The sequence below is a fragment of the Eublepharis macularius genome, chromosome 7, assembly GCF_028583425.1.
Source record: "Eublepharis macularius isolate TG4126 chromosome 7, MPM_Emac_v1.0, whole genome shotgun sequence".
NCBI lineage: Eukaryota > Metazoa > Chordata > Lepidosauria > Squamata > Eublepharidae > Eublepharis > Eublepharis macularius.
Window position 1 is genome coordinate 85,315,688 of NC_072796.1, and position 26,447 is coordinate 85,342,134.

The 26,447-nt window shown below is 43.6% G+C and overlaps 1 protein-coding gene across 1 annotated transcript in view; it reads left to right on the plus strand.

Annotated features, from left to right (window-relative positions):
- Positions 1–3,139: 3,139 nt before the first annotated feature.
- LOC129334090 (uncharacterized) overlaps positions 3,140–26,447 on the plus strand; it is a 39,293-nt gene continuing 15,985 nt past the window's right edge. Inside the window, exon 1 of the transcript XR_008597470.1 lies at positions 3,140–3,619. The gene's annotated coding sequence lies outside the window, so the exon portion shown is untranslated. The remainder of the gene's footprint in view (positions 3,620–26,447) is intronic.

Sequence of the window (26,447 nt, forward strand, 5' to 3'; positions counted from 1 at the left end):
GTCTGTCGTATCCATAAAACTCTCCTCCAGCACCACATTTCAAATGAATCAACTTTCTTCTTTTCAGCTCTCTTTACTGTTCAACTTTCACATGTATATGTAGTAATGGGGAATACTATACCATGGATTATCTTGGTCTCCAGTAACACTTCCTTGGGATTAAGGATCTTTTCTAGTTCCTTTATGGCTATCCTTCCAAGTCTCAATCTCCTTCTAATTTCTTGGCTGCGGTCTCCCTTTTGGTTGATGACTGAGCCAAGCAATAGAAAACCTTTAACATGTTGTATTCCTGTATAGTGAAGCCAGCCTATTTTCTATAATCCTGAACTCCATTTTCAAGTATGGAAAGCACCAGAATATTATTCTTCACTGTTTTACTGTAACCGTTCCAAATGACATGTTCTCTGAACAGAGAGGGACAAATACTGTTTGCTTTTGCCGATGTTTGCATTAGCTTCTGTGGACATAGACGGAAATCAATAATTGGACGAGAGCCAAATTGGGTCAGACATGTCACAGAGCCTAGGAGAAGAGAAGGGGGGCTGACAAATTTCACACGGACAATCTTTCTGACTTTTAAGATTCAAAGACGTTAAAACACAGTAACTTTCACATCTACTCTTATGCCTGAAGAAGGAAAACACTGTGCACACACTAGCAATCATGATAACACAATTAAAGAGAGAAAATGAGGAAAATCCACAGCAAGAGAGATTCTTTTAAAGAGCTTTTGGTTTCAAGAGGAAATTCTAACAGTCAAACTGACAGAAATACTAGTTCAAGTCACTTAGAAACACTGCCTTGACTATAACATCACACTGACACTAACCACATGATTGTTTTGCTGGAAACACACATACATGCATACATATATTCATATATTCACAGCTCAATCAATCTCACTATATCTCTACATGAAATAACTCAGCAATCACTATACATATATCAATCACATAGGCCTTAATCAGAAGGAACTGAGGATATACTGAACCAAATAAAATGGAGTCTAAATGAACCTTTGAATGGAAACGTGGCAATAAGCTAAGATCTAGGGGATTTTTGCTGATACATGATATTCATATGAGTAATGATAACAAATATTAAGGGATCAGAATGACCTGACCGTTTTACAGATGTCACGATCTCAGCACAAATTCTGCAAATGTTACAATTTTTAGGTGATTTCCAGTGCCAGGAATGACTCTGAAGAATCTCATTGGTGAATTTGAATGGGATGATGTAGGCCAAAACTGTATAAAAATGAGCAAGAAAATCATGGAGTCTAAGAAGCTAGGAGGAGAGAAAGGAAGGAATACCTCCTTGCTATCTCTCTCCTTTCCCTTTCAGATTGGTAAAGCGCTCTCCCATTCTTTCCATCAACAAGAATCTCTGGGACATCTCCAGGATTGGTAAGATGATTTACTATGCCTTGTTCTTGTTGTATTGTTAATCAAGCTATTGCAATGCTAAGACCATGTTGTACCACGATACTTAAAGTCTATGTAACCTATGCAAAATGATTTGAATAAAACGTACTGAAATTTATGTCCAGGCCTGTGTTGTATCCTTGCTCTCTCTTCATTTGGAAAAATCTGACTCAGTTGAAGGTATACTAAAGATCCCCCCCTTTAGCATAGTAAGCTGTTGGCAAAAGGGCAAAGCTAACAGATTTGGTGGAGAATTGGCGTGCATATCTTTGAACTGACAGAGAAACCCAGGGGAAAAGAGAGCAAACGATTGTGCAACAATAAAAAGTTAACCATTAGAGCAACATGGGGAATAAGACATCCGTTGAACCAGAGTCACAGAAAGCTAAATTGCTTACCTGGAAAAAGAAAGGCAAGAACGTAAATAAAGATCCGCTGCAGAAATGGGTAGAGAAGAAAGGGAAAATCGATATTCTGAAACCCAAAATGTTCCAGGGAGATAATCCTTTGGACGCTGCAAGTTTAACCTTTAAAGAACTGAAAAGCTTGACCAAAAACAAAAAGCAGTTAGATAAATTTGGAATATGGACACTGTGGTTAACTCTTCAAGAGCAAAATAATAAACTTCAAGAGTGCAAGACTAAAATAAATGATCAAGAGAACCAAATTAAGGACTTGAAAGACAAACAGGATTTAAGCAAATCTTGATAGAGTGGCTCAAAATTTACAGAACTCCGCAGCCTTAAGGCAAAAGGAGGCAGACTGCCAAATCTGGAAAGAAATGGCAGAACAAGCGGAAAAAAGAGTGTCTACCCTAACAAATAAAATAGCAGAGACTCAAGCAGCAAATTGTGTGATCACAGGACACAAGCCACCTATGGAAGGACAGGAGCATAAGAAATGCCGGGAACATATGCAGAAACTGAAAAATGCTTTAGCTGCAAGAAGGGGATTGATTTCTGCAGTTGTAGAAGGGTTGGATTCTTTCCCTGAATGTGACCCGAATCTTGTAGATTGTGAGGAAGAAATCTGGGAAGTAGTCCAAAGTATTTGTAATGAAAACACACAAGCAGTACTAGAAGAGATGGGAGAAGACTGTGATACTGAAGTTCCATACCCAGTAGAGCCTGTATTCAGAAGATCAGTCTGCACACAGCGGAACGGTGGCCAAGCCACAATTGATCAAATAGATGAGGTAGCCCCAATGAAATTTAATGAATTACAAGCAGCAGCAAAGAAGTTTGGCCCTTTAAATGCTGAAACAGTTTTGTCATGACTTTTTGAGGCCAATCGTCACCCAGAGTTTGCCCTAGAGGACATAAAACGAATTGCTAGACAGTCTTCAGACCCGGAGACTTGGGCAACTATTGATCTTCATGCAACTAATGGAGTTCAAAGTGTGGGAGGATTTTTTGCCAGCTGTGTAAAAGCATTAATGCCTGGCAGAAGCATTTCAAAGGCATATTACCAGGAGGAACAAAAACCAGATGAATCACCCGAGATATACATTCAGCGTAAGGAAATTTTGGGAATCGCTAGTGACCTTGTCCGTCTTGTTCACGGCCAACCCTACTTTAATACGGTAGAATTTAAACGGGAATTGGTAGATGGCTTGAATGTTCAAACAAAAATGATTTTAGGACCAATTGTTGTTGGACCCATGACTTATCCAGAGCTCCTGGAAAGAATCAAAAATGCAGGAAACTTGTTTAGGGAAAGCAGAAAGGCAGAAAACAAAAAAGGAAAAGACAAACATGGGGTCTTGCATAATGTAACTTTCTCTAACAATGGACCTTGGAATCGTGCACCAGACACACAGCAGCATAATTTCAGGGCCAGTCCACCTCGAAACAATTACACAAACACCTCAGGAAGTAATTTCAGACCTAACACCGCATGGGTTAGTCCTAGAGGGGGAAGAAATGCACCACCTAGGAGATTTCAAGAGGATTCAGGGGTGCAAAACTGGGAATGTCCTCCAAGACCACCAAGATGGGATTGGAATGAAGGAATTAGATCTGGGATATGGGAAAAATTGATGGAAGCTGGAGAACCAAGAGAGAAATGGGACAGGAAACCCACTACTGAACTGATTAAAGGTTTGGCAGAAATAATAAAACAGCAAGAGGATGCAGCTTGTGCATTGGCACAAAACAAGGCAGCACCACAAGCATGTGCAAGAGTCCTGAAAGGTAAGAGTCCTCTTTCTTCCATGCCCAAGGATTCTATCCCTTCTACCTCTAAGCAGCAATAGGGGGGCCCTCTCCAGGAGTACCCAAAACGAATTGTAGATTTGACATATGATCGTTGGGGAAGACCCATTTTGGAGGCAAGACTGGGGAAGGGGGAGAAACAGCCTCTTTCTATCTTGTTAGATACGGGAGCATCTGTCAACATTTTAAGCCCTGAACATGTGCCTGAAGATTTTTCAGCGAAAGAAACAAACCAAATACAGTTGACAGGATTTGCAGGACATGATTCTTCTGCTAAAGTAATGAATCTTTGTCCCATTCAGATAGGATCTTTGCAAACTGAGATAGAATTTTGTGTAGCTAACAATCAGGAATGTGGAATCATTGGGAACCCATTTTTAAAAGAACACCAGTTGGTGGTAGACTTGTCCAATGATTGCCTGTGGCAGATACCTGATGGGGGAGACATCTCTCTTCCCATTTATTCAGTACAGAAAACAAGTGCTTTAAAGGAACCTCAGGAAATAAAACCTCAAGGGAAAGAGGAATGGATAAAAGAATTCCCTGAGCTGGGAATCAAAAACAGAAATGAGTGTGGAAAAATAGATGCAAAAGTGTTAATAGTGGGAAAGGATCCGAAGCCACAGAGGCAATACCCTTTTCCCAAACAGGCAGAGGAGCCAGTTGCAGAGATTATAGAATCTCTAGTAAATCAAGGAGTTCTAGTTCAAATGGAAAGCATTAACAATGCACCCATTTGGCCAGTAAAGAAAAAGGATGGAACTTACAGGTTAGTAGTAGATTTTCATGCTCTGAACAATGTTACACCAGCTACCGTTCCAGTAGTAGCCAATTACCCAGAGGTAATTGCAGCCATAGCAGGAGGAGCAAAGTACTTCAGTGTGATTGACATAGCAAATTGCTTTCACTCCATCCCATTGGCTGAGGAATGTTGGTACAAGTTTGCATTCACGTTCAAAGGGAAACAATATTCCTACACGCGTGTCCCGCAAGGTTTCCATTCTGCTCCCTTAATCTGCCACAACGCCGTGGTGCAGATGTTAGAGAAACTCCCTTCAGAGTACAAAGGGGCAGTCATTTCATTTGTGGACGACATTTTAATTTCAAGGAGGAGTCTGCAGTTCACACATGATGCAACTAGGGCGGTCCTACAACTCTTGCAAGACACAGGGTTCAAAATTAACTGGGATAAAGCACAACTGGTACAGCAAGAGGTTAAATATCTGGGAGTACACTTAGGCCAAGAAGGAAGGACTCCAGATACACAAAGGGTGGAAGCTTTAGGAAAATTGCCACTCCCCACTGACGCTCATTCTCTTAGAGCCATCTTGGGAATGTTAAACTTTTCTCGAGAGTTCATAGAAGGCTTTGCTGATAAGACACGTACTTTGTGGGCTCTATTAAAGAAAGGTAGACGAAGGGAATGGGGTCCAGAACACACAGAAGCACTTGACCAGCTGAAGCAAGATTTGGCACAAGCACCAACTTTAGCATACCCTCGAATGGGGGAGCCATATAAGATACAGTTGGCATCCACTGATAGGGCAATAGCTGCAACACTGACTCAAACCCAAGATGGGAAACAAAGAGTTATTGCTTATGCATCTAGGCCTCTTAGAGGTGCAGAACAGAACTACACCTTTTGTGAACGAGAAGTTCTTGCTCTTTTTTGGGCTCTGGGACATTGGGAATACATACTTGGGGAAAGTAAGGTCATCGTTCAAACAGTTCACAGCCCCCTGCAGTATATAGTCTCTGGCAAGATCCAAGACAGCCACATAAGTAATGCCAGAATTGCCTCTTGGTCACTGTCAATCATTAATCGAGGCATCCAAATAGAAAAAGGGAAGGTGATATCTCCTGCTCCCTATGGATTAATCATTCAAGGGACGGAACACGATTGCCCTCTACCTGAGTACAAACATATAGAATGGCCTGTAACATCAGGAATCTCAATGGAAGCAGCCCTACAACAGAATTTCCAGGTTTGGTGCACAGATGGGACTTGCTTCTATGAGAAGGGAACCCCAAAAACAGCCTACGGCTGCATCAGGGTAAATGATGGACTAGAAAAGGGTGGAATAGTGATACCACACTCTGCTCAAGCTGCAGAGCTCAATGCCATAAAAGAAGTGTTCAATACAGAAGCTAGTACTGAGAACCTTGCAATTTTCACAGACTCAGATTGGATAAAGCAAGCGCTCTTAGTATGGTTACCTATTTGGAAGTCTCATGACATGCGTACATCAGATGACAAACCAGTAGCGCATGCCAATTTGTGGAGAGAAATTGCTGGATGTATTGAGAATTGGAAAGGAAAAATCAAAGTCATGTGGGTAAAAGCACATCAGAAAGGCAACTCTAAAGAAACCCACTGGAATAACAAGGCAGAAGCATTAGCAAAGCGAATTGCTAGATCAAAACCTCCAAGGGAGGAAGAAAAGGTAGCTATGACCACAAGGTCAAAGGCTAAAAAGCTACCTCCTCCTATACTGGATTTAGAAACACTGCAAGCAGATGATCCATAGAATGGGAAATAGGATCCAAGGTGATGTACCGGGATTTTTCAAAAATGAAGCATCCTTTAGCTCCAAATTGGAAAGGACCATGTTACATTGTTGATAGAGCTTCACCTACAGTCTACTTGGTGGAAATAAAGAAAGCATCTGGTACAAATGAAGACACGAAACGGAAATGGTTTCATTCATCTCAGTTGAAAGCCTGGAAAGGAACATAAAATGAATCATGATGCATATTTCCAGTTTTCTCAGTTCTACATGAAAAAGAATGTAGCTTTACAATATGTTTCATAAATATTTCAGCTAGTTTCTTGGCCGTTGGGATGGTTGTGCATGGGATAAAATGTGCTTGTTTTGAAAATAAGTCCACAACCATTAATATACAGGAACAGCCCCTAGAGGGAGGCAGATCTATAATAAAATCCATGGATATCACTTCCCAGGGTCGATTGGGAGTTTCCAAGGGTTGTAAGAGTCCTGGTGGTTTTCCTTTTCTTGATTTAGCACTTATACAGGTTGGGCAAGAGGAGACATATTGGGACACATCTCTTCTGATGCCTGGCCACCAAAACTGTTTTTGTATTAAATGGGTTTTTTTTAAGTAACTGAAATGACCGGCGGTACGGGCATCATGACACTGGTGCAGGACCTCTTTTCTGAGGCTGGCAGGTCTCAGATGACAGTCTGTCATCTTTAACCCAGTCTCCCTCCTCCGTTTGAGACATTTTTGCTTTGGCTGCTCCCTCCCCTTCCTTTTCCACCTCGCTTTTCACTTTAGCTCTCCACCCCTTTTCTTCCGTTTGGGCTTTGGCCGTTTGGCTGTGAATGGTGGCCACACCTCCTAGCTGACGGGGGGAGAAGACAGTGTCAATGGTTTCTTCCCTCTTGCTATGGTGTTGAGGCATGCGTGATAGAGCATCTGCTAAAAAAATAGTTTTTTCCGGAAGAAAGTTGAGTGTGAAGTTAAACTTGGAGAAGAACTTGGCCCAGCGCAGCAGTTTCGCGTTGAGTTGTTTGGGGCTTTTAAGGGCTTCCAGGTTTTTATGATCAGTCCATACTTCAAACGGATGCTTAGCCCCCTCCAACCAGTGGTGCCACACTGTGAGCGCCACCTTTACAGCAAATGCTTTCTTCTCTCACATGCTCCAATGTCGTTCAGCTTCCGAAAATTTACGGGACAAATATGCACATGGTCTGGCTTTCCCATCTTCCCCTTTCTGTAAGAGCACCCCCCCCCCAATCGCGGCATCGCTGGCATCAACTTGCACTATGAAGGGCCGGTTTTCGTCGGGGTGCTGCAGGACTGGTTCAGACGTAAATTGGGCTTTGAGCTTGTCAAACGCCAGTTGGCAAGCAGGGCTCCATTCCAATTTAAAGGAAGGCTTTTTCGCTTGATCTCCCTTCCCCTTGGTTTTCAATAGATCAGTAAGGGGAATGGCAATTTGGGCAAACCCTTCAATGAAGTCTCTATAAAAATTGGCAAAGCCTAGGAAGGATTGTAATTGTTTATGTGTGGAGGGAGTCTGCCAGTCCCGCACGGCCTGTGCAGGATCCATTTTTAGACCTTGCCCTGATATGCGGTATCCCAAATAATCCAGTTCCTTTTTATGGAATTCGCATTTGAAAAGCTTAATAGGGAGCTTGTGGCACATTAAGGTGGTTAACACTTCACATACTAATTTCACATGTTCTTCTTTTGTTTTTGAATAAATTAACACGTCATCAAGGTAAATGACTACTCCCTTATACAAATATTTGTGCAATACTTCATTGATCATGGACATGTACACAGATGGGGCGCCAGGTAAGCCAAAAGGCATGACAAGATATTCATATTGTCCTAATGGCGTATTGAACGCGGTTTTCCATTCATCTCCTTCTCTGATTTTAACATGGAAATACGCATCTTTTAAATCCAGTTTTGAAAAGATCTTACCTTGAGCCACGACGTTGAGCAGATCTCGAATCAATGGGATGGGATAAGCATTGGTTGCTGAGACAACATTAATTCCTCTGAAATCGGTACACAGTCTTAATCCTCCATCCTTCTTTTTAACAAACAGTACTGGTGCCGCATGAGGTCTATTCGCTGGACGAATGAAGCCTCTTTCCAAGTTTTTGTCTATAAATTTCCGCAGCTCTTCTCTTTCCAATGGGCTCATGGGGTATAGTTTGCCTTTTGGTAGACTTTCCCCCGGAATTATCTCTATTGCGCAGTCTGTGGCTCGATGGGGGGGCAGGCTGTCTGCCTCCTCTTCACTGAAAGCTTGCTTTAGGTTTCTATACTCCTTTGGGATGCGGTTGATTTCTTCTTGAGTTAGAAGAGCCTCCTCCATCCGGGGTGGCTTTTTTGTCCCCCACTTCACTTGCCAACAATGTTGTTCACAATATTTTGAATTAAACATGACAATGCCTTTAGCCCAGTCTATATACGGGTTATGATCCCATAATCAACGGCTGCCCAAAATGAGGGGATATTTGGCTGCTTGACTGACTACGAAGCATCTGCTTTACCAGTGCTCCCCCATGCCGGTAGGTACTTGTTCTGTTTCAAGGCTTACCGGGTTCATGTTAGACCTGTCCATTTGCTCAAAGATGATGGGGGTTTCTAGTTCTCTGGTTTCCAAACCTAATCCGCTTACCAGTGCTGGTGCTATAATGTCTCTAGAGCAGCCTGAGTCAATTAAGGCTTCTACTCATATAAGAGTTCCCCTCTTGGGATTCAGCAATATAACCGGAAGAAACAATACAGACCCTTTCTCTCTCACTTCTTTGTGGGTGGATTCTTCTTTGATCTGCCATTCAGGTCCCTTCACGACAGATCCATCTCGTTTCCCAACTGGGGGCTAGGGGGTTCTTCCTCACCTTCAGCGGGCTGAATATCTAACTCCATAAGTACTTCCTCCACTTCTAGGCCCTTCTCCTGTTGGCCTCGCTTCTGCACCCCTCGGCTGCAGTTTGCCCTCGGTGCTGGAGTTGGGCGCGCAGGAGTAAAGGCGGTGGGGGTTGGTGCACGGAATGGGCACTGCACTGCAAAGTGTACACTTCGGCTGCATTGGAGGCATAATCCTTGTTGCCAACGAGTTTCTCGCGCTCTGCAGCTTGGAGGACCTGCTTGCCCCCCTTTGGCTATTACAGGTGTTCTTCTTGACCCCATAGCTTGTTGTGCTCTACTAGCCTCACCTGTTGAATGCAATTTTCTACTTCACAGGCTAATTGTATCCAGCCCAATAGCATTGGTGGGTTGTCTTGCATTAGGGAGCGATCCAATAATCTGGAGTTCATGCCACCTTTAAACATTACTATCTTGGTTCCTTCTTCACAGTGGGGGCATTTGGCTGCTAATTGATGAAATTTGGCAGCATAGTCTCTGATCGGTTGTGCCCCCTGTCGCAACATCTGTAGTTCCATGGGGGCATGATCCTCTTCTAGTGGATCCTCATATTGGGCTCGTAAAGCAGAGATGAAACTTTGCAGTGTGTCCAGTTCAGGAGCTCCCGAATCATACAAAGTCATGTACCATTTGGCTGCCTTACGGAAACAGGTATCCCCAACGATTGAAAAACTGCAGCGCCTGGACCACGAAAAATCCCAACTTTTGTGTATCACCATTGAAGGTGGCCTCTAGTTTAATCCATCCCCATGGTACTCTGGCTGCACCAGCCATGGAGCCGGAGGGGGTCCCACAGGTGCCGGGCCCTGCATCAGACCTCGGGGTCGGGGTACATGTCCTATAACCCCCCGCGGCTGGGGTCTGGGTGCGCCTCCAGGTGGTGGAGCTCTCGGGCCTTGCCCCGGCAGACCCGGTGGAAGTAAACCCGGGATCGGCTGTGGGGGTAGTTGAGGTCCAGGCAGTACCAGCGCGGGCTGCACTGGAGGTGGTTGCCTCGGTGGCGGCGGCTGTTGGGGTACTACCTGTCGAGGTTGCACTTGAAGCGGAAGTGGTGGTGGTGGAATTCACTGAGGAGGCAGAGGTGGTGGTATCTGCTGGGGAGGAGGTGGTGGAATCACCAACTGTGGAGGTGGTGGCGGCTGCACTACTTGGCTTGGCATCTGCTGAGGTGGAGGCGGATGCTGGAGCTGTTGCGGTAGTAGCGGTTGTGGCGCTGGTGCCGCTGGTGTTGCCTGGAGCCGAGGAAGAGAGCCTAGTAGGGCCAGCGGTGGTGGTCGGCTCAGGGCGCCTGGACCAGGGATTGGTTAGGTCCCCAGCGGGACTTGGCCCTGCGCTGCCGACAGCATTGAAGCGGACGGGGTTGCTACTTGTCCCGCTGCTGCCGCTGCTCACGCCTCACGCTGCTCCCTAACCAACTCGCCGATGAGATAAATGGCCTGGGCTAGGTCTTCCTCCATTGCCCCCTTTCTATCCTCCATCCGATGATAGTAGTACGGAACTCCATCCGACCTTCCATCCTCCCCGCTGCCACTGAACTCCAACGGCTCTCTTGACCTCGGAGGGACATGGTCCCTGGGCCATGGTCATATGGGACCTTCCTCTCCTCCCCCTGGCAACGACTGCTCCTCCACGGTCATGCTGGCTAGTATTGCTTTCATCAGGCCGGTGACGACTGAGATTCCGGAGTCCACCGCCTGAGCTCAACTCTCCAGTTGCTGCATGTGGCTTTGCTTCCAGGCTCTGGCTGAATTCACATCCATGTAGTCCCAACTCATGAGCTCGTGTCGCGTAGTCTCCCAGTCCTGGGTATCTTGGGTTCCCCCCCAGGGGTCCCACTCTTCCAGGCGACCAGACTCTGTGTCCCACCTATACCAAGGTTGGGTACTGACCCGTGCTCCTTCCGGGTGGACCTGGTCAAATCCCACACAATGCTCGGGCCCTCTGGCTCCGTCGACCCAACGGTTCGTCTCACGTCTATCATCGACCAGAAAAACATGGTGCCTGCGCGCCTCTCCCTAGCCTCTCAAGGCCAGGATCCCCACTGCCGCGGTGTCGGTAGCAAAATCAGATGATCCTCTCCAGGAACTCTGCGCAGTTTCAGCCAGGCACCCCCTTCGGTCGGGTAGGCCGGTTCCGTCTCGCTGTCTGGCACAGGCTCCGTCCTGCTGTCAGAAGCTTGCTCGCGATCAGGAACAGGTTCCGATCCTCCATCCGGAACGGCATTATTATTAGGATCAGGCACAGTCTCAGGGTCACTGGCGGGTACCATCTGAGACTGGTCTGGGAGTCCCCCATCCTCCGGGCCGGGGTTAGACAGATCAATCAAGTCTTCCTTGGTATCCATCCTCCCTGGGTGAGGCGTTGGGGAAAAACAAAGGATTCCTAACAAAATGTCAGGCTATGGCATTCCATTTGGCTAGAGTCTGCCTTCCTCCCTTCTGCAAGAAGACAAGGTCTTATGATTTCAAAAGGTTTTATTAGAAAGACAGCATTCAGGTCCAGATGTCCACATTCCAGGACCAAGCAGATCCTGGCTGAGCAAAGCTTTGTTAGAAATGAGTTACAAAATGAAAGTTGGTACACTTCAAAGTCTCAAATCCCAGCCTCCCCCCAGAGTTCACATAGCAGGCAGCTTCTCTGTGGGAATGCTGGTTCATCAAGGTCGACTAAGAAGAAAACAGATAAGACACAGCATCCTCTCCCATGGAAATATACTTGAAGGGACCTAGAGGGGAGAGAGACTAAACAACTACAGAAATTAATATGGCATTACACAGGCTACATTCCCCCAGCATGGCAGATCCTGACAAAAGAATCTACGTTCAGTGCCAAAATTGCCACTACCTAAAGTTGTGACAAAGGTACAACTTTAGCTAATAGAAACAAGCCCAAAGCCAAAATTGTATGAAGAACCCAAATACTACTCCATGAACGAAACATCAACCACACCAAGTGCCAAGAAACAAACCCTTAGCCAAGTCTGGGAAGCCAGTCAAAAGTCAAGAGATGGCAAGGTCTGGCCGGCTCAGGAATAGAGATGGGCATGATCCCCCCAAAAAATACCGATTAAGCCGTTCGTGGATCCAGGCTGCTGCCGAACCCAGGCCACTGATTCTAACCGATCAAGTCCCATTTCCAATACGGAATCGGGAAGGCCAAAGTGGGAGGGCGCCCCGCTGTTTCCAGCGATATAGGAATAGTGGTTGGTGGCAGTGGCCGCCAGGCCCAGCAGGCAGGGGGAGGCGGCGATGAGCCACATCCCTTCAGGGAGGGAGGGGACATTCACACACACACACACACACACACACACACACATGATCCTAGGTCGCCCCCCCCACGCAGCAAGCCGGCTGTCCCAGTGTGCTGCAGAGCTGGTGGCAGCACAAGTGGCTCGGTTGCTGCCCGCGCCGTTCACCTGCCCCGCAAGACAAGGGGCAGCTGACTTGCCCGCGCACCCCTTGTCCTGGGGAAAGGCGAATGGCACAGGTGGCCTCCCAGCCTCCCGCGCTGCCTTTTGCCTTTCCCCAGGACAAGGGGCAGCTGGCTTGCCCGCACGCCCCTTGTCCTGGGGAAAGACAAACGGTGCGGGCAGCCTCCCAGCCTCCCGCGCTGCCTTTTGCCTTTCCCCAGGACAAGGGGCGGCCGGCTTGCCCACGCGCCCCTTGTCCTGTGGAAAGACGAACGGCGTGGGCAGCCTCCCAGCCTCCCACGCTGCCTTTTGCCTTTCCTTTGTGCCCATGGCTTCAGAACACCCCCTTCCCCCTCCCTCCCCTGGGTTGCTGCTCCGTGGTTGGAAGGAAGCCTGCTAATCAAGGAAAGCTGGGTTTCCATTCGTGTTTCGAGGGCGACAGAAGGAGGGCAAACACAGCTCATTCCCCTGGCTCCGTTGCCTTGGGAATAAATTACTGGTACCAGAGTGTCTGCAATTCTGAAGAGAAACCGATATATCCGATCAAGTCCCGAACAAGCAAACCCTCGACTGCTGGATCGGTTGCCATGGACGGAACTGATTAGCTGAGTCACAATGGTGCAAACGCCAAAATCGGGGTTTTTTTGAAATCGTAATTCAGATCGTTCCCATGTCTACTCAGGAATTTAACCGCTACTGGTAGACCTGACTGAAGACTGCAAACTCCAGGTGTACTAGCAGCCTCCCCCAACCTGGCCGCCCTTTAGTAATTGGCTGGCCCAGAAATCTGAACAGCCATGAAGAGGCCACTGGAAGCTGCTGGGGCCTGGGGAAATAGAGGTCGGCCTGTGTCCACCCTGTTACTCTGCAGCCCACAAATGGGCCCCGTCAGGTAAGTCTTGAGATGGGGCATAGCAACAACGGTCAGTTCTAGGGATGGCAGTCCATGGCAGATAGATCCCCAAACCCCTCACAGCAAGCACTCCAGTGCATTGGTTGAAAAAGTCTTTATTTAGAGATCCATTAAGTTCATGGGTACATCCATAGATGGGATAGGTTGGCAGGAATGAGTATACAAGCATATGCACTATTGATATAAGGAGCACTATTCCCCCCTCCCTTTGAGCAGTTAACATTTAGTGAAAATCCTAAAAAGTTCCATGAGAACACAATAGCTTAGTCTGGACAGAGAAAGGCAGAAAATTACAAGGAATCAAAACACCCTCTTTTCCCTGTGAAGAGTTACATTACAGCTGCAAGGTCACTGAGCATACTTTCAGAGATAACTGTTGCTTGTTCTGGGAGTAAGGCACTTTCATTTTCAAGCAGGTCAACATTGGTACTTGATTATGTGACTACAGTACAAAGCACAATCATATTATCAATGCATGAGATCAATATATTAGATCAGAGAAACATAAATGGCATGGATGGGTGCAGACATGACAACAACATATTAACATTATATGGAGTACACTGCAGGGGGGAAATGATAATATAGTAAAATATAAGCTTTTAAAAGCTGTGATCTAGATTGCCCAGGTGAGCCTGATCTCTTCAGATCTTAGAAGCTAAGCAGGGTCGGCCTTGGTTAGTAATTAGATGGGAGACCTCCAAGGAAGACCAGGACTACAGAGCTAGCCAATGGCAAACCACTGTTAGTATCTTGCCATGAAAACCCCACTAGGGGTCGCCATAAGTCAGCTATGACTTGAGGGCACTCTTCATCACAAGCTTTTAAAAAGTAGCTTAATACAGTCCTGTAGTTTTTCCCATTGAAAAATGCATTTGGGGTGGGAGGAGGGGATACATATGAAGAACAAGAACATAAACAACAACAAACAGCAACAACACAGATAATGAAACATTTTTACTGTCAGTCAGTTTAAAATGCAGTCCCTTTTCATCTGCCTTCCCCCCCACCCCCAAAATCTCATTAAACACTGGGGAGATATACAAAGTGGGCTTCGCCTGTATAAAATTTGGTTAAAACAATGCTTGAGAGCTGCCTAGCAATCCTACAAAGTCTATATTTATAAAAATTGTTGGCATTGGATTTATTCTCAACTAATTAAAGGCTCTTCTTTCCCAGATCCCAGTCCTTTTCACCCCCTTCCCATCTGCCCTTCCATAAGACAGAGGAAAGAATGAATTTTCCAGACTTGGTTATGTCCCCATCAAACTCAGACAACTTCCAAGCACCTCAGAGGCAGTAAGGAATGCTTCTGCATCCCAGCCCAGAAGACCTGTGTTGCTTCATATCCCTCCCCTTTCAAAATCCAGCTACTTCGGGCAGGGTTGATTTGGGAAGGAGGGAAGCAATAGAAGCAGGTTGCCCCTCAATGGCAATCCTGAAGCTAACTTCAGAAACATCATACTTCATCCTATGGCTTCTCTTTCAATGATTTTTGGGCCACCTGGCCAAAACAGCACTAGAAAGCTCTGCCTATCTCCCTGATTTTTACTGAAACAAAGCAAGGCTGGAAGGTTGGCAGTACTGTAGCGGTTACCTAGCAACTCCCACAATGTTCCCAGTAGAGGGTATATGTTTCTATTATTTTGGGGGAGATTTAACCCCCTAATGTTATTTTATTTCAGATTTTTCTGCAAACGTGGGAATTTCCTCAGGTATATAGAATGATATGTCATGTCTACCCATGCAATTTCTGGATTTAAGCATCCTCAAATTTTGCCATACTGAGAATTATATATAGAGAGAAGTGGGGATCTGCAAGGACATCTAATTTCCCCTCCCCCACCATGTAATTTTCCCCTTCCTTGCCCCTCACAGCCTCTCCCCTTTTCCTGCATCCTTCTTCCCACCCATCTTTGTTTGCCACCTGTCTCCACCTTTCTCCCTTCCCTCTCCCCTGCAGCTCTCCTATATGGACCTATTGCATGGTGCCAGCTGGGCCAGACCCAGTTGCACGATGGGGAGTCTGCAAGGGCTTTGTGGGTGGTACTTTACTTTCTCCTGTATCTCCTTCCTCACACTTTTTCTCTTTCCCTCCTTCATCTGGCTGCCTCCATATGTTCACCTTTCCCGATATCCTTTTATTCTTCAAACCCACTGAACAACTTACTTTTTATCTGCTTATCTTCATCTATATTTATTAATTCATTTTATTTATATATTGCCTTTCTCAATAGTGGGGACTAGAGATGGGCACAAACCAAAATATGAACCAAAGTTCAGGCCGGTTCGGGGTTTGCGAACCGGGCCAGTTTGTGGTTTGTGAACTAGCGATTTGTCAGAGCCCATTTCTGATGAACTGCCATGAACTTTAGGCTGGTTCATTTTCTGGTTTGTCACTGCAGATAGCCTGGCACCGATCAATCAGTTCCCTAGGCAACGGGGTATGGACTTCCTGAAGACCTTCTGTTGACCCGGAAGTGGCCTTCTGCTGACCCAAAAGTGACAATTTGCTGACCTGGATGTGATGTTTTCATGAACCAAATGAACCGGTTCACGAACCGGGGCAGGTTCGTGAAAGTTCGTGGTTTGTAAAATGCGACAAATCACAAACCACACTGTTTTTTTTTCTTTCTAGTTCGTGCCCATCTCTAATGGGGATTCAAAGCAGTTTATGTTAATCTTCTTGACTCTGAGAGGAAGGTTAGAGTGACAGTCACCTAATTAACTTCCACAGCACGGTAGTGATTCAAACCTGAGTCTCCCAGATCCTATTCTGAAACTCTAATCACTACACCAGTTTGAGGGAGGGGGCTGTTGAACAATAGCTGTTGAACAATAGCAAGCAGCCAGGCTTGGGTAAATCATGCAAGTCTTATTGTATCAAGTCATCTGATGTTTGCTGCTGGGTCTGACCCTAATGAATCCTCTATCAAAAGCCAAAACAACACTGGAAAGGGTCCTGACCCCTTTTCCTACCTTTTACCTACAGCAGCGAAGCCTGGAATACTGGCTAAAGTGTTATGGTTTCCTAGCAACAGCCACTGAGGACATCTGGTTAAAGCTACAGGCACTTCTTTTATCACTATGGGTTTTTTAAACTCTACCTCTACACACGTATTTTTTTTTAGATTTCAGATTTTTCTGCGAACCTGGGACATTTAAAGTATGTAGGAAGATCTTTCTTGTCATTTCATGGCTCCAGTCTCCAGATTTAAATACCTTCAGATCAGGGCCACTTGTCTATTGGTATATAATATGTTGATATAAATATATTATGCTTTCCAGATTGCGCCTGTTTCTTGGTCATGCTAGGCTCCATTAGAAATGCCAGGATGTATTTTTTGACAATAGTGTAGAATGGTAAATGAGCAATGAGCATTCACACCACTTTATAACTACATAGCAAAATGCCATTATGCATTACCTTGGAAAACAATTCATTTTTAAAAAATGTTATCAGGATAATGATGCATCAATTGTGGGAGGGGGATGAAACATTTTGTCTTAACCCACCAGATATCAGTCGCTGAGTCCTTAAACATCTGTATTTTAAGACAGCAGTAATAATTACTTATTTTATTTTTTACAGATACTAGAGATGCACGCCTGTAATGATTTCAAGTAAATGTGTGCATGTGTCTTTAAATGCTTGGTTTGAGCTAGGTGAAGAGTGGGGGTGAGAGAGGGATGAGTGAGTGATATGATTGGTTGATGACTGAGAGTGTGGGCGGAGTGAATGCAGTTTGAGACTGACAGGGCAGAGAGAAAGGTTTCAGTCAGAAGAAAGCAGGCTAGCTGTGTGCTGCCTGAGTATACTGAAGTATTTATGACAGAAATATAACCTGTGTGGAACCTGAACTGAGCATGTTTGTGAAAGGACACTCAGTCAGGGAAAGAGAGGCCAGCTGTGTGCTGCCTGAGCAGGTTTAATATTTCTGTGAATGAGAGTCAGAAGAAAGCAGGCTAGCTGTGTGCTGCCTGAATAAGTTGGTTTATGAGAGAAATATAACCTGTGTGGAACCTGAACTGAGCATGTTTGTGAAAGGACACTCAGAGCCAAGCTACAAGTGACATTTTACACGTGAAGGATAAAGGATCATTTTCACAAGTCTTTCTGGGAACTGAAGTTCCTCTCCCCCCACCCCTTTTCCTTCTGTTCCTTCCCCTCGCTGCCTGAAGAGACAGAGAGAGCCTACGGCAACATCAGCTTTTGCAAATCGTCTTGTTGTGGGGGGGGGGGGGGGAATGCTCCGGAGAAAGCTGAGAAAGTTGCAGCTGCCTGCCCCAAAGATCATTGAGAGCAGGCTTGTGACTGGAGAAATGATTTGCAAAAGTTGCTGTTGCCGCAGGCTTTCTCTGTCTCTTCAGGCAGCGAGGGGAAGGAACAAAAGGAAAAGGGGTAAGGGAGAGGAACTTCAGTTCCCAGAAAGACTTGCGAAAATGATCCTTTATCCTTCACGTATTAAATGTCACTTGTAGCAAGGCTCTCAGTCAGGGAAAGAGAGGCCAGCTGTGTGAATGAGAGTAAAGGAAGTAACTTTAAGAACTAAGAACTACTTTTATGAAACCAATACGCTTCTTGAAAAATAAACATTTATTTTGTTTTGTTATATCCCAGTGTAGCTGTCATTGCTATATCCCATTCATATCCTCAGGGCCACATAGAACCACGAAGGAGCCTGACGCTTAAACACATTACCAAAGGGGAAATCTGAATAAAATATTTTGGAATAATATATTCCTGGTGGCAACAAACTACCCAGAGGGTGTAAAGGGAAGATTAAAAGAACAATCTACCCTGAAGAAAGTACAGGTCATAACAACGCCTCTTTAAACAAAAATATTCACAGCATACTTTGGTACTGTGAGTATTGAACAGAAATAATTCAATCATGGTGCTACTTTTAGTTCGTAAAACTAGACTATATTGTTTTTCAGCTGAAGAGTCAGAATATATGCATTTCAAAGTTAAGGTGAGTTAAAGAAAAATTTCATATTTTAAAAAATGCCTTGAAACCAGGTTTGCTGACTCTGAGAGCTTATCTAAAATTGCAATCATCGTTTCAGCTTGCCTAGTTTGCAAACCTGTTTGATGTTGTTTGCTTGCAAGTTGCAACTCAAAATGGACAACATTTCTAGTAGTTTTATATGTAAGCAGTGCTGTCTTTCAGCATGGTAGCTGGCCCAGTAGCCATTGCAAATATATGCTAACAATATACTGGCTTATTTGGATTATAGATGTACCAAGGGTTACTACAGAGAGGGCATGCACAATTTCAAATCTACTACATAGACTGTTTATGCTTCTTTTGTGTGTTCATCAGTTAACAGCATTCACCATGCTACCACATGCTCAGAATTGGCTTCATGAGATTACTTTCCCCAAGTAGCACTGCATGAATATATACCTGCAAATAATATAAATAAACATGAACACACTCAGTTTTGGAAATCAGACAGGGAGGCAAAATAGGCAAGTATCTACCAACAAACCCCAGTGCTTCCCAAACTTCCCACCCCATCAGGACCAAGACAACCAAGAAACCATGCTTTTGAAAGCTGATTTTTAATTTTTTTACATGCATAATTAAGATGATGGATAATAGAAAGAGACTGGGAAAGCTGTACAAGAATGTGCATTTTCAACTGATTTTGAAACATTCAAAAAACAATCAAACAGATTATGATCCAGACAAAAGGCTCATGAAACATCCTGCTTAATATTTAAAAAAGGAATTTTGTTTTAAGTTTCTGAATGTGGTAATGTGAAATTTGATTTTTTTTAAAATAAAATAAACTTTACTACAAAATTGATGCAATTTTGTTGCTCTATGAGTTGTTCTAAATCCTGTTGCTCATAAAATCTGGAGAGCGCATTTGAATGATATATGTTGTGCCCTTGATCGAGAACACATTTCTGAGAAATCACCAGGACTGATTTCCTTGTAATTACTGGAGACTAGAGCCCCATATGTAGCAATGGGATGCCACTTTGGCAGACGTAGTCTGGAAGGACCTAAGATTTCCTCCTCCACAGTTAATAGCAGAAAGGCCCTGCTGCAAGTTAGTAAATGGCAAGAGGAAAAGAATAGGGGATAAGTCATCAATCTCCAAGCACCAACCAATTCAGTGCTTAGAGATGCAAAGAGCTTTGGCTGGAGAGGGATAAAAAGTTTACCAGCTAACACTTCGGGACCGCCTCTCCCTATATGTGCCCCAGAGGTCATTCCTATCTGGAGATAAACAGCTATTAATGGTCCCTGGCCCCAGGGAGGCCTGCCTAGCATCAACCAGAACCATGGCCTTTTCGGTCCTGGCTCCAACCTGGTGGAATGCTCTGTCAAATGAGACCAGGGCCCAGCAGGATGTTATTCTTCTTCCCAGCCTGTAAGACGGAGTTGTTCCACCAGGCATATGGTTGATGCTGGGTAGGGTCCCTGCTGGCTGAATAGAAATAGAATGGGGCCCTCCGTATCAGAGCATCCACCTCCAAAACCTTTCCCTTTAAGAAATTTTTCAGTGACGGTGGGATGAAGGATTCAATTACATACCCTATGCCATTTGAAATTTTGTACCTGTAATTTTAAATTTTTAAATTTTTAATGTATTTACTGTGATTTTAAATTGAGAAATTGTAAACTTTAACATCTGTGAATATAATCCGCCCCGAGCCTGCCGGTGCGGGGAGGGCGGAGTAGAAATTGAAATAAATAAATAATAAATAAACTAAATAAAGATGAAGAAGGATCCAGTTCACTGGGATTCCTTTCAACTTTTCTTTTAATTGTACTACAGTACTACTGCTGTGCCCATGGCCTTCATTTTCATAAAGCACAGGAATCTGATGTCTTGCCAACTGCAGACCTGACAGCTGCAGAAATTTCCGAGCTCTTGGACAAGCAGGAATGAGGCTTGCTGGATCATTTCTTAACATCCTGAAATTTCTTTAATTGTTTCAATACTGATCTACAGGCACTGAGAGGATGCTCTCTTCTTTATACTAAATTCATTTCTAAGCTCTTATGGTATCATGACCTTTCTAGGTAGAATGTTTTTTTTCTGACAAGTGCAACAGCTGTCATCGAAATATTTCATTTTTTCTTGAGAGGTACGTATATCCAGTCTATTTCTCTGAAAGGTTATCATTGAGAATCTTGTTTTACTCAGTTGAGTTTGTAAGCTTCATCTTTGAATCTAAGTAAATAATTGATACTAAATAGGTTTTGCATGCTTATTCTATATTTTAAAGCTGTTTTCTAGAAGAAGCAAAGAATAGGATGTTATGGCCAGGGGAAGAATGTGGGGGTGTTTGGTTTGTTTGGGGGAGCAAACCCACACTTCCCTATCCCCTTGGCTATACTTTCTTGAGTTTTGCCACCACCAAACTTGTCAGGCTTTGCTTTTCACCAGCAGCTTGGAAATCGGTATTCCTCTGAGGGCACACAGAGTGTCAGCAATGAATGAGCATCTAGGCACATTGTCAGACTCCAGGCTGGGGTTGTCGGAGTCGGGGGGGGGCGCCCACCAGGTTGGCTTCACTTTCCAGCTGGGCTCTGGGTTGGCCACAGAAAGGGGAGGAGGAGGGAAGTTACAAAACCCTCAACCCTCTCTCCCTCTGTTAGGCAGACAGACTGCTTGCACACTCTGGCTTGACTCACTCTCTCTCTCTCTTGCCCTCTCACCTCTGTCTCCTAACAACTCCTCCTCGGCCTTCCCTTTGTGCCCACTTTTATGGGGCCTCCCTGGTAGGTAATCCCTGCCCACCTCAGGCCTTGCCCTGTCTTGGGCATCCCCACCCCACCCTCCCTGGAGTATTGCCAGCCAAGCTGGCATATTGGGAAGCTTCCTCTGGCTCTCCCTCATCAACTGCAAACTCTCTGTTGGATGCCAGTTTCATATTACAATCTATGGATTTTATTGCACCTTTAGAGAAGAGAAAGAATGAACTGCAAACTCTCTGTTGGATGTTAGTTTCCTATTACAATCTGTGGACTGAGAGCCTTGCTACAAGTGACATTTTACACATGAAGGATAAAGGATCATTTTTGCAAGTCTTTCTGGGAACTGAAGTTCCTCTCCCCCACCCCTTTTCCTTTTGTTCCTTCCCCTCGCTGCCTGAAGAGACAGAGAGAGCCTACGGCAACATCAGCTTTTGCAAATCGTCTTGCTGGAGGGGGGGGGGGAATGATCCTTTATCCTTCACATGTAAAATGTCACTTGTAGCAAGGCTCTTAGTTGGCCATAATATTGTATTTATTGGATTGTGGATATTTTGTATGTCTTTTAGATATTTATTGTAAATGTATTTAAACTGCATTTATATGTACTTAACACATAGCACTTTGCACTTATTTAATTATAAAAAACAGTTTTGAGAATTGTGTTATAGTATCCACTCCCAGCTGTGGGTTTCCTCTATTTGTTTTTGGTCAATCTGACAGGGAGAACTTTCTATTTGGTTGTGGTACTCTAGACTCATGTCTACATCAATGTGGCCCACTTCCCAACATGAACACATATTCTTTATTTTAATTTTTTAAAGAAAATTTTTATGTCACCTCTCCAGTGAACCTGTCTGAGGTGGCAAACAATCTAACAAACAAACCATAAAACATATTCACACTGAGGGTAAGATAGAAACTCCTCCTTCTGCCACCACTCATCCCTATGCTAAAGGAGCTAGTGGCTTAGGTTCTATATTCAACTTAAGAAAAGTTCCAGATATAGGAAGTGACTCACAAAATGCAATCTGTTGACAGAGGGGTGAGGTGTCTCTATAAGTGACAAATGATAGAATGAAAACACATAGAATGAAAACATAAAGTTTATTGAGGGAAATGATACAAAGATTTGGCCTCGCTTAGTCAAAATAATATGAAGCATACCAGTGCTAGAAGCCCACACCAAGAAATATTTGCTTCAAGTGATCCAAGCACAAACTTCCCACTTTAGAGGGGGATAAAAAAGACTAAAAAATGCAGAGAAGGAGCTATAGCTACTTTTCTGTGCGGTCCAGGCAGGGGATCTTGTTCCAGCACTAATGGGCTAATTCTCAGTGGGCTGGGCAATAATCCAAAGGATAATAAGCATTTTGAACAGTAAAATAATATTTTCTTTCTGAGCTTGAAGAAAAGGGATGAGACAAGAGGGCTGATCCAGGTATGTCCCCTGAGTTGACATAGGGGAATAAGAAGTAGTTCAAATTTTGGGAGTCGTTCCCAGTAAGAAAATGGAGGGAAGTCACCAGGAACAAACTGATGACATGTGGCTTTGCTAGACAATTCCAAATAGTCTTCATTGCATTGTTGCTACAATCTGACCTATTTGTGAAGAATGCAAATGTGGTTACAGTTGTTTCTTTGACAGAACATTAATTCAGCAGGATCTTTTTGAAGGCTAGGTTCTACAAAGAGGTGGAATCTAGTGCTGCTAGCCTCAAGTAAGTGAAAGGACTTTAACTAGTAGAATTGAATAGGGTGCCAGTCAAACAACGTTCTTTATCGGATTCGTGACTCACTGAGGATCAATCAGTCTTGTGAGCTACAATCTGCTTTGTCAGAGACTCTGTGTAAATTCAAGCACATTTGGTGATGATAAATTCTTTCTGAGCAGTTATCATAGTACATAGTGTAATTGCTGATAATCTGGCCTTCTATCAGTAAGTAAGGCATTTTAGATTCTCTGGGTAAAAGTCAGACTTAGGCTGTTTATTGATTCATTCCTGCCTAGTGCTATTGAAATCCATGAAACCACTACAGCTGTTTACTGAAAATGATAATCTTCAATGTATACTTGAAATAAAAGAGGGCTTCTGGTACAGGAGGCCTACCTTCTACAGTAACATTAAGCTATGATACTGATTGATCAAATAACTTCTTCAAATACAAACAGGAAGAACTGGCAGCTGTATGTTTTCTTTGGGAAATTTATGAAGCCATCTGGCCTTGTAATTTCCAGATGGAAGTTATGAGTTAAGTTTTCATTTGAAGGCTTTTAAGGTATTCTGTAGCACTGTATTTTCTGCTTGATATTTGTTTGGCAACATCCCACCTATGTCCCCAAAGCATTCATAGTTAGCATCAACTAATAAAAATGAAATGCATGGTCAGACATGCATTACATTTGCAAAATATTTCTTTCAGGCTATGGAAAGACTAGTTAAGAATGGAAGAATCAAAACTGAAAGCAGCAGAATTTCAGCACTTTATAAAAAACCTCAATGATTTCATTTTGTTGGCTCCTATTGACATATTCTTGTAGCAGAAATCACTTCCACAATCAGAAAAGGGGCGATTTTTACTGATTCTATCTTCTCATTTTGGTCTGTAATGCCCCTGAAATCCATCCCCTGGGAGGGTCAATAAACATTTGGTGGAAATCAAGTTGTTCGTATTGCTAGTATTAATGAGCATGCATGCATAGAGCATATAAGAACTAAATATTTCTGTGTACTACAAATCATCATAGTAAAGCATAAGACAGTGACAATAACAGACTTTACAAGTATGGAAATAGAGATATACTTACACTAGAACAAACATTGTCATAGATCCAGAGGAGTTAGCTGTGTTAGTCTGTAGTAGCAAAATAGTAAAGAAAAGAGTTCAGTAGCACCTTTAAGACTAACCAACTTTACAGTAAAATTGGTTAGTCTTAGAACTAACACTGGATATGACATCAAAAAGAAAAAAATTCTCATCCTGAAATAGGACTGCTCAAGCAAGGAGATTCTGGTTGAGGGGAATACTGCTTATATTGAATCAAAAAGCCTTCACAAAACTAGGAATGACTGGTGAAAAGAATATAAAAGAGCCCTGTTGCCTATGGAGTTGTCTGTGAAAACTGTCCAGAAACGTTACCTGATCAAACAGTGGCAGCCAGGTAATGTCAAGTGCTGGAGTAAGGAATCATGTCACCCCTGTGGTGAAAGATTGTGTTGGCTGCCTGTCCATCTCCAGCCACCATTCAAAATGCTACTTCTTACCTTTAAGGCACTAAATGGCTTGGGGCTGAGGTATTCCTTCCACAGCCCAGTCTACCAGTTTTAATACTACATTTTGTGTTGTTGTTTTTATTAATCTGTTGTATTGTTTTTACTTTGTGAGCCACCTCAAGTAGGTATCATTTTTTAAAATAAAGGAAATTTTTATAAATGTAACACCTGTTTTGCTTTCCCTTAAGCTTAATCATCTTCTGACACTCCCACTCTTGTCCTCTGAGTATAAACTTAGTTTAAATTCTCTAAACCAGTTAGCATGGTGCCACAATAATGATTGTTAGTTGATGTGAAATACTGTTTTGTATAAATTGTTCTCATATGATGAAGAGCAGGGCATAACTGGATATTATGTATAGCAGTTGCTGTCCTGTATCTCTTCCAGATATCTTTCTGTGGTTTCAAAAATCTACATATTCATTGAACTTGAATTTACTTATGAGCAATGAGCAATTCTTTTCAGTTTTTTATTTGCCCTCCATCTTCATGTATATTTATTAATTTATTTCATTTAAATACTGCCTTTCTCCCCAATGGGGACCCAAAGCAGCTTACATCATTCTCCTTGCCTCCATTTTATACTCACAACAACTCTGTGAGGTAGGTTAGGCTGAGAGTGTATGACTGGCTCAAAGCACCCAGTGAGCTTCCACAGCATAGTGGTAATTTGAACCTGGCTCTCCCAGATCCTTCTCTGAAACTCTAACTACTATACTGCATTGGCTTTTGTGGGAAGGGGCTGCTGTTGAACAGTAGCAAGCTGCCAAGTCTGGGTGAATCATGGGTGTGGTATCAACTCCTTCAGTGGTTGCTTTTAGGCCTGTCCCGAATAAGTCCTTCCTCAAAGATCAAAACAGACCCAGGCATCTAAGGCCTAAATATACATATCGGAAAAGATATGATGTTGCTTGGATAGATATGAGAGCAAAGTTGGCATCTTGGTTGGCAGGCCTTGGTACTAGAATCCATGTTACTGTTAAATAGTTTAGTGAGTAAGTAGGTGTTTTAGGTCAGCAGGCTGTCTATAAGCAAGACAAGATCACACACACACACACCCCAGCTTTCTTACCTTGTCAGGGGGATACTGTTGCAAAAATGCCTGTTGTAGATCTTTCAAGTGAATATCTCTGTCTGAAGGGTTGGAGCAGATGCAAATATAGCGTAGGGCTTGGCTATACACAATGGATTGCTTGATGTGATGGGGTGGTAGCTAGAGACATGTAGATATGTCTGCTGATCTGTTGGTTTCTGGTATAATGTGCTACTTACATGTCCCTTATGTATCCACTATCTACTGTATATTATTCGCCAGCCACTCCTCCATTTTATCCTACATCCTGTGAGGTAGATTACTCTAAAAGTGCACGATTGGCCTAAATTCACTCAGCAAATTCCATGGTAGACTGAGGATTTGAACAAAGGTTTTCCAAATCATAGTCCAACACTGTAAACATTATACAACACTGGTACACCACACACAAGGCCTTTTTTCATTAGCCTTAGGCCCCTCCCTCCCCTAATCCAGTCCTGAGTTTGACTCTCCTAGATAAAAAATATATTTCTTCTCTGCCTGCACAATCCAAGTATTTTTCTTTATTTGGATTCAGATCACCATCATCACCATGGCAAGATTTGTAGTAAGGAAGCAGAAAAGCTGTACTGAGGGAGATGTTGCTGCCTCTGGTGAAAGCACACTGAGTACTTCATCCTTGAGTAAAGACTTGACTGCAAGAGAAAACTCCACTGGGAATATAACTAATACTATTTACTCAACTGAGAAATTAACCAAGAAGAAAGAGCTTTCAAAGAATAAAGACTTCTCTGTGGTCAAGCAAGGGGCAAGACCATTCAATCACATGACTATTCTACATGGACATAAACACCTCTCTCAGAAGACAGAGCTTAACATTATAGTTAATATGTTCATCAAGAGAGCACCATTAGAAGAAATAATATAAGATATTTTTGACAATCTGAAGCAAGAGTTTTGATTTTTACATTATGCCACATATCTCTGATTTAAGCTTATCTTACATTTGTATATATTTAAAAGATGCTAAACATCTGGATCTTT